At 37.8% G+C, this 16230-nt stretch overlaps 1 long non-coding RNA gene across 5 annotated transcripts in view; it reads left to right on the forward strand.

Moving 5' to 3' along the window:
- The window catches only part of LOC307191222, a 132569-nt gene that overhangs the window by 678 nt on the left and 115661 nt on the right, over positions 1 to 16230 (forward strand). The gene's annotated exons all lie outside the window — the stretch shown is intronic.

Raw genomic sequence — 16230 nt, forward strand, 5'->3', positions numbered from 1 at the left:
GGGCTCCAGGCGCGCGTGGGCCTCAGCATTTGCGGCGTGTGGGCTCCAGGGCACGTGGGCTTCAGTAGTTGTGGCTCACGGTCTCTAGAGCGCAGACTCAGTAGTTGTGGCGCATGGGCTTAGTTGCTCCACGTCATGTGGGATCTTCCCCGGCCAGGGCTCAAACCCGTGTCCCCTGCATTGGCAGGCGGATTCTTAACCACTGCGCCACGAGGGAAGCCCAATTTCTGGTGTTTTAAGCCACCTAGTTTGTGGCAATTTGTTCCAGCAGCTCTAGGAAACTAATATACAGAGTGAAGGAGAGAAGCTTCAAAGCATAGGAGCCTGGGAAGACATCAATACCGTGGGTTGAACATGGTGACTAAGAGACATCTGGGAAATATTCATGAGGGGATGTTAGGCAGGGATTGGGGTTGTGGATTAAGGCTTGAAGAGTGAAGAATAAAGAGACTGCTGCTGAAAGAAAAGTAAATTTCATCAAACAATAGTTTATAACTTAGAACATAAGTATAGTATTGAATTGCCCACTTCAACACAGTTGTTTCCCTCCTGTTTCCAAAGTCTATTTCTGTATGTCAGGGGTAGAGAGAAAGCTAGCATCATTGAGTGTTAGTGAATTTGGTTTATAAGGACCAACAAATTTCCACAAGTTTAGAAAGAGTCACTAGCAGTGCTTTAACTTCCCTTTTGCCCTAGTAACAAATTCAGCAGCCCTTTCTAAAGTTCACCATGGATTACTGTCTCTATTAGTTTTTTGTTGTAATAAGAAAACAATAAACACTAACCATAGCATTGCTATATCCTCAGTGCTCGTAATGTAATTTGTTCATATTTCTAGTATTATATTTGTCCCAATGCGTTGTAATTCTCATTCTGTCTCCCACTCTAAATTGTGAGTTTCTTGAGAGCAATGCACCATTTTAATACATATTTGTATCTCAATTACCTAGTGCAATATTCAATACTTTAAGTAATTTATGTAATAATTGTTGCATGAATTGCAATAACAATAGTAGTTAAGGGCCAGGCTCTGGAGCTAGACCACCTAGGATAAATCTTGCCTCTTACATATTATCTTGGTGACCTTGGGCACATTACTAAACCTCTTGGTGCCTCAGTTTCCTCATCGTAATCTGGAATAACAAGGCAATCCTCATAAAATTGTTGTGACGATTAAATAAATTAGCACATTTAAAGCACTTAGAAAAGTACTAAGTATATGGTAGATGCTCAATACATGATCAATATCTGTAAATATGCTATTGAATTATTAAGTAGAGTAAAGCCTTCTGACATTCCATACTGCTATCCAAAGTAGGCCTTCTGTATTTTCTTTTACATCTTCCTATTTCCTTCATGACAATATTATAATCTGTAGATTCACTTGCTTGTCTACTGACAAATCCCATGAGGGCAAAAACCTTGCCTGTTTAGTTTTCCACGTATTCCATGCTTAACCCCTCATCTGCATACAGTAGAGATTAGCAACAGTTTGTTAAAGGAATAAATTGATGAATGATCCATTTCATTCCATGATCATTGAATGACTCATCTGTAAAGTCTAATTGAACTCTTTCTCACATAGCTAACATTTGTCGACTGAAAAAAAAAAAGCACAACCTAAAAGTTGAGGGTTATGTGGTTTTTTTTGTTTGTTTTTTGCAGTATGCGGGCCTCTCACTATTGTGGCCTCTCCCGTTGCAGAGCACAGACTCTGGACGCACAGGCTCAGCGGCCATGGCTCACGGGCCCAGCCACTCCGTGGCATGTGGGATCTTTCCGGACCGGGGCATGAACCCGTGTCCCCTGCATCGGCAGGTGAACTCTCAACCACTGCGCCACCAGGGAAGCCTGAGGGTTATGTTTTATTCAGCGGACAAAACTGAGGACTTAAGCCCGGGACACAGTATCTCAGATAACTCTGAGGGACTGCTCTGAAGAGGCAAGGGGAGAAGCCAGGAAATATAGGAGTTTTTGCAACAAAAACCAGGTAGTTGAAACATTGGAAGATGATTGTTAATTAAAGAAAACCAGATATCTTGAGTTAAGGAATTTAGTGGTTTTCTGTGTACGGCAAGATGCAAAGGTCTGGGCTCACTGAAATCAACCCTTTGATATGCACCTCAGCTATCTGGGGCCAGTATCCCGTGCTTCTCATCCTGAGTCTCCTCAGGGTATACCATCAGGGATGGCTGCAGTGGCTGACTGCTAGATGGGGGTACAAATCCTGCGTCCATCCTGAGTTCCCTCAGGGCTCACCATCAGGGCGACTGTAATGTGATGGCTTGATGGCCGCAACATCCTTTAGTGATATGGCAGGTGGCATTTTTAGTTCACACACTGAAACTCCTAGTTTGAAGTTCAAAGAAAGGCAATGCGCCATAACAGACCTTCAGGCAGATCTGAGAAAGAAGGACTTCCTCTCATTTCTAGGACTAACTACCTGAAAATAAGATAATATCTTATATCACTATAGGAACACACTCATTTTATCTCCTGTTTCTGCTCCAGGGCAGTTTTGACATTGGAACAACTAACAATAATATTATGTTCTTAGAGAAAGACTGATGACTCACGGGTGAGAGGGTTCAGGACAGGTTCAGGGAGCAAAATTTGCCGCCCTGAAGTGCCTTGTTGGCTTGCAGATTATTTCGAGCTGAAAACAATCAATGCCCAAAAGCCTCAGGAAGAAACTTTGACCTTCCCCCTAGATACCTAAAAGAATAAGATAGAGGACCTGTTCCAGGAAGGCAGCTATCACCATAGAAAACTATAGTATGAGCTAGGTGTGGTAGACAGGGAAGAACCGAGCAAAGACTGTAAAATTCTTTCTATGTCCCATTGTCTCTGCATATGGCCCAGCAAATATTTGTTTACCAAAGATTTGCTTTTTCATCTTCATGGGAATTGCCTTCCTCCCCTTTGAAGTCCCGAACCACTACCCCCAACATTCTCTTTTGTCTTTATCTGAAGATGGTATGTAAAGTGAGCATTTTGGCCATTTTGGTGAGTCACTCAGTTTTCCTGGGTCTCTTCCATGCATACATGTTACTAAACTTTTGTTTGATTTTCTCCTTTTAATCTGTCTCATGTCAATTTAATTCTTAGATCAGCCAGAAGAATCTAGAAGGACAGAGGAAAATTTCTTCCTCCCCATGTGAACAAAGAACCAATGAGTGTTGCTTACCACCCAGTTCTACAATGGTTAAGTCATAACCCACAGCAGTCATGACCAACAGTGCAATCAGAGAGGAATTCAGGATGAAAAACAGCAGGAGGTACTCTGTACTTCGGATAAACAAGTCCTTAGGTAGTTAGATGCGTACCTCAGAAGAATTTCAATGACCCCAGATTCTTGCACCTTCCATACATAGAAAAGCTCTAAAATCATTAACTTGAGATATTTGTTCTTTGTGATTAGCAGTAATCTTTTACCAAGATGTATGTTTTCCTGCATGTATTTCTTAACCAAAAAAAGTCATATATAAACTGGCTCCTCTCCTACTTCTTCAAAGCTATTTCCTCAGAGTTGAGAGTCTGTCTCCCAGACTATATAGTCTTCAGTAAGACCCTGAATAAAACTTAACTCACAACTCTTATGTTGTGCATTTTTCTATGAGCTGACACCCTACACAGGGTACCCCCAATATACAGCAGCTTAGCATATTAGATATTTTTAGCTGATGAAATTTGAAAAAAGGCATGTATAGGAAGGACTTTCTTACCTTCCCCTGAAGCAAGTCATAAAACGCTCATGTGAGAAGGGCGCTCCCTATACCTGGAGGAAAGGAGTATCCTTATCTCCAAAGATAAAAGGCCAAGGAGAGGAATCTGAACGCACAGCCCTTTCTAAGTCCCACTCCCACCCCTACCCGCTGCCACCCCTTTTACTGTACGGCCCATACTCTTTATCCTGTTGTGTCTTTCCAGGATTTTCCACTCTTCATCAAACCCAGCATAAAAACACTCAGGTTTAATCATTTCTTTGAGTCTTCATTTCCTTATGAAGGCTCCTGTGACACATAAACCTTACATTAAATGCTATGCATTTTCCTTGTTAATCTTTCTTTTGTTATAGGCGTCCCAACAGAGAACTTAGAAAGGTAGAGGAAAAAGATATTCTTCCTCCCCTCCACTGGAATAAAGTTTATTTTATGGGAATTTTCTTTTTTTTCAATGTGGTTCATATAGAGGGGAATTCAATGATGAAGAATTGGCTGTTTTTAAAATCAATCCCTCTTTTGGGACTTGAAAAGGATTTGGGAAATAAAAACTAATAGAATCTTTACAGTATTAAAAGTTTCCAAACCAAAATGCAAGCTAGTCTTATTTACCAGAAAGCCTTTCCCATTGCTTTGTTCTGACGTCCATACATTTGTCCAGAGAGGACAGCAATGAAGGAAGAATATGTAAACATTTTAATCATTTCTAACTTGCCATCTGTGACAATTCACAGTGATGAAATCAGAAATGATGGAATCACTTCTCCATTTCTTTAAGGTCACCAAGGACAGACAAGCTCAGGACATACTGTATTTGTCAGAAGCAAAGAGATGACTGGGGAGGTGGCAGTGGCAGATCTGTTCTAGGCTTAGCTCATTTTACTGAAGAATGTGTGTCCCCTTCTGACATTTATCAAAAGAAATTCAGTTTTATAAAAAGAAGGATGTCAAATAATAGTACATAGCTAACACTCATTCTGTGGCTGTCAGAAGGCCAGATGGGGCAAAAAGGAAAAGGGTAGATGGAAGAGAAAGTCATGCTGGCAAGAAACAGAAAACCAAATAGGGTGGAAGATCAGTTCTAATATACTTACATGCTTGAATACATTTCTAATTAAATCACCTAGTTTTGAGATCCATATTAATGTCTGGTTCACACTTTGGATTACTGTTTTTCACTTTCTTCAAATACAAGGAATGACACAAAGTAAAGGTTTTGTGTCTGTGTGTGTAGTTTTGGGGTTTTTTTTGTTGCTTTATTTTATTTTATTTTATTTCTGCTACATCAGGGAAGAAAGCTAATGAAACCTGGTAAAAAATCCCACAGCACCCGGTACAATGAAATGCACCCCGTGGGCAAGCAATCAATACTTCTTTACAGTGATGATGATGATTTTTCTCTGGCAGGAAAGGATATTCTGGGTCAAAGAACAAAACCAAAAGTTGTGACAGAGGTAATAGAAAAAGAGAAGTCAGATTAAGATCAAAGGAAGGGATTCTATTAGGAGACTAATGATGAGGCTGACAAAATACAAGTGATAGTGTTTTCCCATACTGCATAAAAATATTAGATTCAGCTACAAATTAAATCTCTTTCTCAGTGAGGGGTTTCTGCAGGACATAAACAATTAGGCTGCTGTCTAGAGAAGGCAGGAAACTTGATTAACAGATCCACAAAGACAGCATAGGCAAGATGGGTTTAACACCAGGAGGTAAAACACCAACTGTTATGCAAATTGACTTTTCCCAAAATGTTGGATAATTTCAATCAAGGACTGAAATACACTTTTTTTTTTTTTTAAACATCACTGTTCTCTGACCTTAAACTTGTCAAAGGAGTTTCTTCTTAAGTAAATGCTACTGATGCATGTGTCACAGTCTCCCAAGATGAGTACTGAGGCACTACAGAAGATTTAACAATGAGACAGGTTTTTGCTTCTTTTCTGAATTTTCAAATATTCAAGGTGTTCTAGCTAAGGATGGCTGAGCAGGCAGCTTGTGGGACACCAGCTGTGAAGTGTTTGTGTCTGACCTCTTTGAGTCCCATACTCTCTGTAAGTGCAGTCCAAGGTAGTCTCATTTAGAATAGGGACTCTAAGAGGTGACTAAAATTTGTCAATGACAAAATACTTCTGTGTATTTCTCCCACAAATAAGGCATTGTGCTAAGGCCAGAGACATCACACCAGGAATCCAGGAAAAATTGTAACATTATATTCAATCCTCAAACTCGAGATTTTCAAATTCAAGGTCCTAAAAGTTATGCAGAATATTTTAAAATGTATCTGTAATCAAGTATCTTTCCTTGAACAAAAATAAATCAAGCTCAATAGCATATAAACCAGATCTTTCTGCTCCTTCTTCTTGGAAGGTGTCGAGAAGAATTAATGTCATGCAGATGCTCTTCTACATGGCGTTAATATAGTCATCTTGATAAGTATTATTACCAGCACAGCTTTCAAGGTTTAAAATTTTTCATGGGACTGGCCACACACATTTGCATAAATCCTTTTGAATCAGGGAATAGATAATAAATGATCAAATAAACTAAATAAGTTAACATACAAATTTTTAACTCTTTGTATCAGGGATTGGCAAACTTTTTCTCTGAAGGGCCAGATAGTAAATATGTTAGCCTTTGCATTCCAGACACACTTTCACAACTACTCAACTTTGCTGTTGGGACTCAAAAGCAGCCATAGGCTCTATGGAAGTGAACGGGCATGGCTGTGTTCCGATAAAGCGTTATTTACAATAACAGGCAACGAACTTTTGCCTACAAGCCTTAGTTCGCTGACTCATGCCTCATAGCATCATTTTTTTCCCCTTCGTTTCTTTTCATTCATCCTCTACCACAAAGTCATAGCCTTGCACTCAAAATGCAGAAAAACTGGCTACAGACCAAACATTGTAAACAAAGATTGCAGGGGGGGAACCTGAAAATCAGTTAGAAAAAATCTGTGCTAGGGCTTCCCTGGTGGCGCAGTGGTTGAGAGTCCGGTTGCCGATGCAGGAGACACGGGTTCGTGCCCCGGTCCAGGAAGATCCCACATGCTGCGGAGCGGCTAGGCCCGTGAGCCATGGCCGCTGAGCCTGCGCGTCCGGAGCCTGTGCTCCGCAACGGGAGAGGCCACAACAGTGGGAGGCCCGCGTACCGCTATAAAAAAAAAAAAAAAAAAAATCTGTGCTAAAGTATTAATAGAATATACACTGGAAAACATTAGCGTTAACAATCCTTTCCCCATCCTGCTGCTTAAGACCTCTTTCTAAAATGCAGATTTGCTCTTGGAACTCTCTAGCTTAAAATGCTTTACCTGCAGCAGACAGCCAGCTCTTTAGCTTGTCACAATTGGCTCATCCCACAGCTGACCCTGCTTCCCTCCCAGCCTCATCTCTTGCCATCCCTTCCTCTCAAACTCTATGCTCCAGCTACACGGAGGGAATCATAATTTTCACAACGCTACCTGCTTTCTTGCCTTCCAACCCATGCACTTGTTTACTCACTTTGCCTGAAACCTTCTATAAGCAACCCTGACCTTGCTAAATAACTCCTAGAGGACTGAGCTTAGGTGTCTTAGGTGACTTTGATTCCCAGGCTGTGCTCTCAAGACACCATTTATATATCTGCATTATAATATTCTCACCACTATCTGGAAATGATTATTTCCTTGTCTATTGCCCCTGATAAATATTAAATTCTTGAAAGCTTAAAGCATGGTGCCTAGCACATGAAGAACAATCCATAAGTGATTATTAAATCAATCAATCAATTAAATGAGCTTTGGGCCCTTCCACTTTGGCCTATAAATTCAATGATTTCCAACTGTGAGCAATCTCTTTTCTTTTGCATATTATCTATAAAGGATGCCCAAAACAACTAATAGAGAAATTTTTAAAAAATCAGTTAAACCAGTACCTCAATATCATATAAAGGAGAAAACTATTAATAAAATTGCTTTGCATTTACCACATAAGTAGGAATCTTTTCTCAACTGCTAGTCATATGAGAACAAGGTTTTATTTGAAGAGCAATTAAACATTTATGGGGTCTGCAGGAGACATGAACAGATGCTATATAAAGACATCCAGAAGAACAGACTGTAGAAAAAAATAAATTTGTGTTTCAGTGGAAAACTATACATTATCTACACACAGCATATCCTTCTGGGTTATTAGGTTTTAGTCTTTCGTAATCTTTGCACTATTTTACAACTCTTTGTAAGTTGATACACATTCACATTCTGTCTGGTCTGGAAGAGTTTCAACTGACTTCCCTCCATTCCTTTACTCCATAGAAATTAGTGCCTTTTGACTTTTCCTTTAAACCAGTTATACCGTCTACCTGGTTCCCTCATTGAATAAGTAAAATAAAATCTTCAACACATGCTCATTTTTAAATCCATATGAGAGTCATGATTTTACCTTTTCCAGAAAATTATCTTTTAACAGTTTTGGAGGTTCCATTGAGATGCTCAGTGGATTCATGTACCAGAACCAGGAAAACTTCATAAGGAGGGAAGTACACTCCATGGGCAGCTACGCCCATGGCGGCCTTCTCTTGGCTCCCAAATGTGAATCCAAAATGGAAATAAAACTTTGCTTCCTCTCTGCTTTTCTAGTTTTAATTTTCCTCTCTACCAATTTGATGTTTTGTGTTTGGATTGTTTGGGGCCAATAAGTTATTTCCCAATAATTGTTGAAAATTTGGTTTTATGACCTGATCATTTGACCATCTCTATAAATGGATTAATAGTTAATAGAGAACTCAGCTGGCTGCGAAACAACAGAGAATCTAGTGTGTTCGTCTTTTCTGTTTGCCTATTTTGAGATCAAATCAATTAAGAATTTCTTGCCCACTGGTGAGTTTTATATTTCTATGTTTACTCTTGACCCATGGCTAAAATTTTAGAATGAAAGCTATAAGCTTTCTCCCTCTCGCTATGTATATTTGTATGTGACTATAATTTGGAAAGGCTTTTACCTCTCATCATGTGAGTGTATAGTATTTTATTACTCCAAATAGTACTAATAAATTAAATTATAAAATATATCTTAAAGAGGGCTTCCCTGGTGGCACAGTGGTTGAGAGTCCGCCTGCCGATGCAGGGGACACAGGTTCGTGCCCTGGTCCGGGAGGATCCCACATGCCGCAGAGCGGCTGGGCCCATGAGCCATGGCCGCTGGGCCTGTGCGTCTAGAGCCTGTGCTCCGCAACGGGAGAGGCCACAACAGTGAGAGGCCCGCGTAATGCAAAAAAAAAAAAATATATATATATATCTATCTTAAAGAAATAAGTATTTATATAATTAGAATATTGCTAAAATAAGGAAATTGAACTTCTCATACTTTCAATGTGCCAGATTTTAAAAGTTTTCAGCCCAGAAATATTTTAAGAATTCACTTTCACATAATTTAGTTAATGAGACAAGTTTAATATTATTGGTTTTATAAAAAAAAAAGTTATGTCATCTATGATTTGTCAGTGTTAAAAAGCATAATACCTAAGTATAGATTTCTACTTTACTTGGATATGTACTTCATAATCTTAAATAGATTTGCTGATTGAATAAACAACATTACTTCTACTTAATGTTTAAGATTATGAAAAATGTAAATTTGTGTTTACCAAATTAAATTATTATTCTGATAAACTTATGTCAACAATAATTGTTTTGTCATATGTCAGTTTCAAGACAAGTTCTAAGATCTCTAGGTAACTTAAAACCTTGGGCTGACACTAAGTTGAGTTAATTAATGGACTTTCATATGATAGTTAAGTATCTTAAGACAGTAAGATAGAGTACTGAAATACTGATTACTAATCATAATTTTAAGTTAATATCCATCTACTTCTCATTGTTATGACTCTATCTCTTGAGTCCGTAATGGATGTGCTCATTTTCACCACTTTGAGAGGCAGATATAAATGATGTGTGTGGCTTAGAAAACTGTGTTAGGTGTGTTCATGGCCTCTGCTACAGAATGCTGGTGCGTGGCAGACAATTATCCACTCCCCAGTTTCCTCTGTGAAATAGAAGTTAGCAACTTGGGGTAAAAGTTATAAATACTATATGGTTTAGACTATACTTAGGAGTCATCGCTTCAGAGAAATACAGCTGCATATGTACTTCCATTTTTTGAGAAAAAGAGTAATTTTGTCCTAAAGGAGTCAGGTATATGTGGTCTCCAACCCCCTCTGGGATCATCAAGCTTCTTGAGGACCTCAGAGAACTAAAACTGTCTTTGAGATTTTCCAGAGGGCTCCTTGAAAATCAAAAAGATTTGTTCTTTCACCTTATAAAAAGAGAGGTGCTAGAAAAAAAATTAGGTTTATTTGATATGTTATTATTGATGAGTCACGTAGAAAGAGTTGTCAAATCAGAAGAGATGGCTAGCCTACTGTAGGTTAAATTTATATGAGTAAAAGCTTGTTAATACAACCACTTCAGAAATTAAAACCTAAATGAAACATTTCTAGAGATCTGTCAATGCTGTCACTGTCCATGATGTATTTCCATTTATCAGAGTCCTGCTACAGTTTTGCTTAATATCAGACAACAGTATAATGTTATAGGTCATAATTTTAGTTATTATTTTTTATCCAGCTTTAGGTATAATTCACATACCATACAATTTATATACTTCAATGGTCCTTGGTATATTATGCAACCATCACCATATACATTTTAGAAAAATTTTATCACCTTTAAACACTGTACCCATGAGCAATAATTCCCCATTTCCCTGCAAACCCACCAACCCAGATTTGCCTGTTCTGGACATTTCATATAAATAGAATCATACAATATGTGATCTTTTGTAATCGACTTCTTCCCCTTAGTATAACATTTCAAAATTCATCCATGTGGTAGTATGTACCAGGATTTCATTCCTTATAATTGTCAAATATTATTCCATTGTATGAATATAACACACTTTATCCATTCATCAGTTGATGGACATTTGGTGTCATTTTCAATTTTTTTGAATGCTGCTATAAACATTCATGTACAAATTTTTGTGTGGACATATGTTTTCACTTCTCTTGAGTGCATACCTAGAAGTAGATTTGCTAGGTCATATGGTAACTCTGTGTTTAACTGCTTTTATGGTGACTGTATAAACACACAGTCACCTGACAGACTGTTTTCCAAAATGGTGGCTGTACCGTTTTACATTATGTACAGGAGTGTATGAGGATTCCAATTTCTCTACGTCTTTGTCAATACTTGTTATTTTCTGTCTTTTTGATTATAGCCATCCTAATAAATGTGAATTAGTATCACCCTGTGATTTTGATTTACATTTCCCCGATGGGTAATGATATTGTTCATCTTTTCATGTGTTTATTGGCCATTCTTATATCTTTTTTGAGAAATCTTTATACAAATCCTCTGCCTATTTAAAAATTGAAATACATGTCTTTTTATTATTGAGTTGTAAGACTTCTTTATATAGTTTAGATACAAGTTCTTTATTAGATATATGTTTTGCTAACGTTTTCTCCCATTCTGTGGGTTGTCTTTTCATTTTCTTAATGGTGTCCATTGAAGCACAATTGTGATGAAGTCCAACTCATCTTATTTTATTTTATTTTATTTTTTGGTCACTTGTGTTTTTGGTGTTATATCTAAGAAGCCTTTGCTTAACCCAAGGTCACAAAGATTTACCTCTTATATTTTGTTCCAAGAATTTTATTTTTTTAGCTCTTATATTTAGGTCTACGTTCTATTTTGAATTAATCTTGTGAATAATGTAAGAAAAGCATCCAACTTTATCTTTTTTTATTTATTGTTTTTTTTTTTTTTTTGCGGTACGCGGGCCTCTCACTGTTGTGGCCTCTCCTGTTGCAGAGCACAGGCTCCGGACGCGCAGGCTCAGCGGCCATGGCTCACGGGCCCAGCCGCTCAGCGGCATGTGGGACCTTCCCAGACCGGGGCACGAACCCGTGTTCCCTGCATTGGCAGGCGGACTCTCAACCACTGCGCCACCAGGGAAGCCCCCAACTTTATTATTTTGTATGTGGATATTCAGTTGTTATATTTGAGAATGATGCTAATTTAGTCAAATATGACCATGTATTTTAAGCAAGTAACATTTTAGATTTTATAAACAAATGTTTACAAAGCTCTCTTGGGTAAACTGGACTGGTACTTGGCTTACAGGGCTCCCAATCTTCCAGGTGAATGTGGAAGTTTACTTCCTGGTAGGCCCAAGAATCTTAGAATATTTGGGAGAACTGGAAAAGAAAAGAATTTGCCCACATTTATAGGTAGTGCATGTGAAATCTGGTGGTGAGTTCTTACTTTGGCCTCCTGACCTCAGAATAGAACATAACAAGAGGCTTTTAAAAGTTCATTCTGAGATTCCTTATGAAAACCTCCAGCAAAGCCAATTTAAGAAGGCCTGTATGGTATAGTATTCTTGCTGCACCTAGATAAACAACCAGACCAAATCCACTAACAACAATCTTATTTTGTTTCTATTTTTGTTAATTTTTTAAAGTATTTTTTAATATCTTTATTGGAGTATAATTGCTTTAAAATGTTATGTTAGTTTCTGCTGTATAACAAAGTGAATCAGCTATATGTATACATATATCCCCATATCCCCTCCCTCTTGCATCTCGCTCCCACCCTCCCTATCCCACCCCTCTAGGTGGTCACAAAGCACCGAGTTGGTCTCCCCATGCGATGCAGCTGCTTCCCACTAGCTATCTATTTTACATTTGGTACTGTATATATGTCCATGCCATTCTCTCACTTCATCCCAGCTTACCCTTCCCCCTCTCTATGTCTGCGTCTTTATTCCTGTCCTGCCCTTAGGTTCTTCAGAACCTTTCTTTTTAGATTCCATATATATGTGTTTGCATACGGTATTTGTTTTTCTCTTTCTGACTTACTTCATTCTGTATGACAGACTCTAGGTCCACCCACCTCACTACAAATAACTCAATTTCGTTTCTTTTTATGACTGAGTAATATTCCATTGTATATATGTGCCACATCTTCTTTATCCATTCATCTGTCGATGGACACTTAGGTTGCTTCCATTTCCTGGCTATTTTAAATAGTGCTGCAATGAATATTGTGGTACATGACTCTTTTTAAATTATGGTTTATCAGGGTATGTGCCCAGTATTGGGATTGCTGGGTCATATGGTAGTTCTATTTTTAGTTTTTTAAGGAACTTCCATACTGTTCTCCATAGTGGTTGCACCAATTTACATTCCCACCAACAGTGCGAGAGGGTTTCCTTTTCTCCACACTCTCTCCAGCATTTATTGTGTGTAGATTTTTTGATGATGGCCATTCTGACCTGTGTGAGGTGATACCTCATTGTAATTTTGATTTGCATTTCTCTAATGATTAGTGATGTTGAGCATCCTTTTATATGTTGGCAATCTGTATGTCTTCTTTGGAGAAATGTCTATTCAGGTCTTCTGCCCATTTATGGATTGGGTTGTTTCTTTTTTTGATATTGAGCTGCATGAGCTGCTTGTATATTTTGGAGATTAATCCTTTGTCAGTTGCTTCGTTTGCAAATATTTCCTCCCATTCTGAAGGTTGTCTTTTCGTCTGTTTTTAAGGTTTCCTTTGCTGTGTGAAAGCTTTTAAGTTTCATTAGGTCCCATTTGTTTATTTTTGTTTTTATTTCCATTTCTCTAGGAGGTGGGTCAAAAAGGATCTTGCTGTGATTTATGTCATAGAGTGTTATGCCTATGTTTTCCTCTAAGAGTTTTATAGTGTCTGGCCTTACATTTAGGTGTTCAATCCATTTTGAGTTTATTTTTGTATATGGTGTTAGGGAGTGTTCTAATTTCATTCTTTTATATGTAGCTATCCAGTTTTCCCAGCACCACTTATTGAAGAGACTCTCTTTTCTCCATTGTATATTCTTGCCTCCTTTATTAAAGATAAGGTGACCATATGTGTGTGGGTTTACCTCTGGGCTTTCTGTCTTATTCCATTGATCTATATTACTATTTTTGTGTCAGTACCATACTGTATTGATTACTGTAGCTTTGTAGTATAGTCTGTAGTCAGAGAGTCTGATTCCTCTGGCTCCGTTTTTCTTTCTCAAGACAGCTTTACCTATTCAGGGTCTTTTGTGTTTCCATACGAATTGTGAAATTTTTTGTTCTATTTCTGTGAAAAATGCCATTGGTTGTTGTATAGGGATTGCATTGAATCTGTAGATTGCTTTGGGTAGTATAGTCATTTTCACAATGTTGATTCTTCCAATCCAAGAACGTGGTATATCTCTCCATCTGTTTGTGTCATCTTTAAGTTCTTTCATCAGTGTCTTATAGTTTTCTGCATACAGGTCTTTTGTCTCCTTAGGTAGGTTTATTCCTAGATATTTTATTCTTTTTGTTGCAGTGGTAAATGGGAGTGTTTCCTTAATTTCTCTTTCAGATTTTTCATCATTAGTGTATAGGAATGCAAGAGATTTCTTTTTTATTTTTTTAAATAAATGTATTTATTTATTTTTGTCTGCATTGGGTCTTCATTGCTGCACGTGGGTTTTCTCTAGTTGCGGCGAGCAGCAGCTACTCTTCGTTGCAGTGTGTGGGCTTCTCATTGAGGTGGCTTGTCTTGTTGCAGAGCATGGGCTCTAGGCATGTGGGCTTCAGTAGTTATGGCTCACAGGCTCTAGAGTGCAGGCTCAGTAGTTGTGGCACACGGGCTTAGTTGTTCTGCAGTACGTGGGATCCTCCTGACCAGGGTTCAAACCCATGTCCCCTGCATTGGCAAGCAGATTCTTAACCAGTGTGCCACCAGGGAAGCCCAGGAATGCAAGAGATGTCTGTGCATTAATTTTGTATCCTGCTACTTTACCAAATTCATTGATTAGCTCTAGTAGTTTTCTGGTAGCATCTTTAGGATTCTCTATGTATAGTATCATGTCATTGCAAACAATGATAGTTTTACTTCTTCTTTTCTGATTTGGAATCTTCTTATTTCTTTTCTTCTCTGATTACTGTGGCTTAAACCTGCAAAACTATGTTGAATAATAGTGGTGAGAGTGGACAACCTTGTCTTGTTCCTGATCTTAGAGGAAATGTTTGTTTTTCACCATTGAGAACAATGTTGGCTGTGGATTTGTCATACATGACCTTTATTATGTTGAGGTAAATTCCCTCCATGCCTACTTTCTGGAGCGTTTTTATCATAAATGGGTGTTGAATTTTGTCAAAAGCTTTTTCTGCACATATTGAGATGATCATATGGTTTTTCTCCTTCAGTTGTTGATATGGTTTATCACATTGATTGATTTGCATATATTGAAGAATCCTTGCATTCCTGGGATAAACCCCACTTGATCATGGTGTATGATCCTTTTAATATGCTGTTGGGAAATCTTATTTTGTAATCAAGAATAAACTTTTGAGATTAATTTTGATCAAAAGGGGAGAAATTGTAGAAAAAAATTTGTGTTTCGATGGAAACTATGCATTATATGCATATAGCATAGCTTTCTGTATTAACAGATGCTAGCCTTTCATAGTCTTTGAGCTATTTTAAAACTTTTAAAAAGTTGATAGACTGCCATATTCTGATAGAGTTTCAACTGACTTCCCTCTTTCCTCAGGAAAAAAACACTTTTTCCTCCATTTGCTATTCCATTCCTTTACTCCATATAGATTTGTGCCTTTTGACTTTTCTTCGAACTGGTATAACATCTGCCAGTGTCCCTGAACAAATGAGTAAAGTAAAATCTTTAACACATGTTCATCTTTATAACTGCATGAGAGTCATCATTCTTACTTTTATTTTTTTTTGAAAATTATCGTTTAACAATACATTTCAGAATGGGATGGAGACAAAATCAAGAGAAAAAGGGACAAGCAAAATGCACAGGTTTTGAATGTGTCTCATTTGGACAATGTATAGACAGTGAACAAAGCCTCAGGGAGATTGACTTGCCCAAAGTGATAGAAGAAGAAAATGGGGGTGAGATAAAGGTAAAGGGTAAACAACAATTAATGGAAAAGATAGTAAAATCACCAAAAACATGTGAATAAATGTTCAATCCCATAATGGCCTCAAATCTCCTTATCTAAGAGGGTGGCAAGAACTTAAAAGAGTGATACTACCCAGAGCAAGTAAGGTGTTGCTGGAATAGGCACACTCCTGCTTTGTGAGTGAGTGTGTAAGTTATAAACTCTTTAGGTGGCTATTTAGTAATATTTATTAAAATTTAAATGCAGCTACTCTTTAACCCAGTGACTCTACTTTTAGATATTTAATCAGTGAAAGACTGGCAACAGTATTTGATGATATATGTTCAAGGACACTTATTTCTAGTATTGTTAGAAAAATTTGGGAATACCCTACATTTCCATAAATAAGGGGTTGCTTCATAATAGAGTACATATAATGTATTTTTTAAAAAATCATATATATAAAGTAGTTATCTTAGAGGGCTGCAGTTATGGAAGTCCGCCAGTAGACATATTTTGTTTTATATGTTTGTATTACTTTTGTAACATGCAAAAATAATCC

Source organism: Stenella coeruleoalba (genome assembly GCF_951394435.1).
Source record: "Stenella coeruleoalba genome assembly, chromosome: 9".
NCBI classification, from domain to species: Eukaryota; Metazoa; Chordata; class Mammalia; order Artiodactyla; family Delphinidae; genus Stenella; species Stenella coeruleoalba.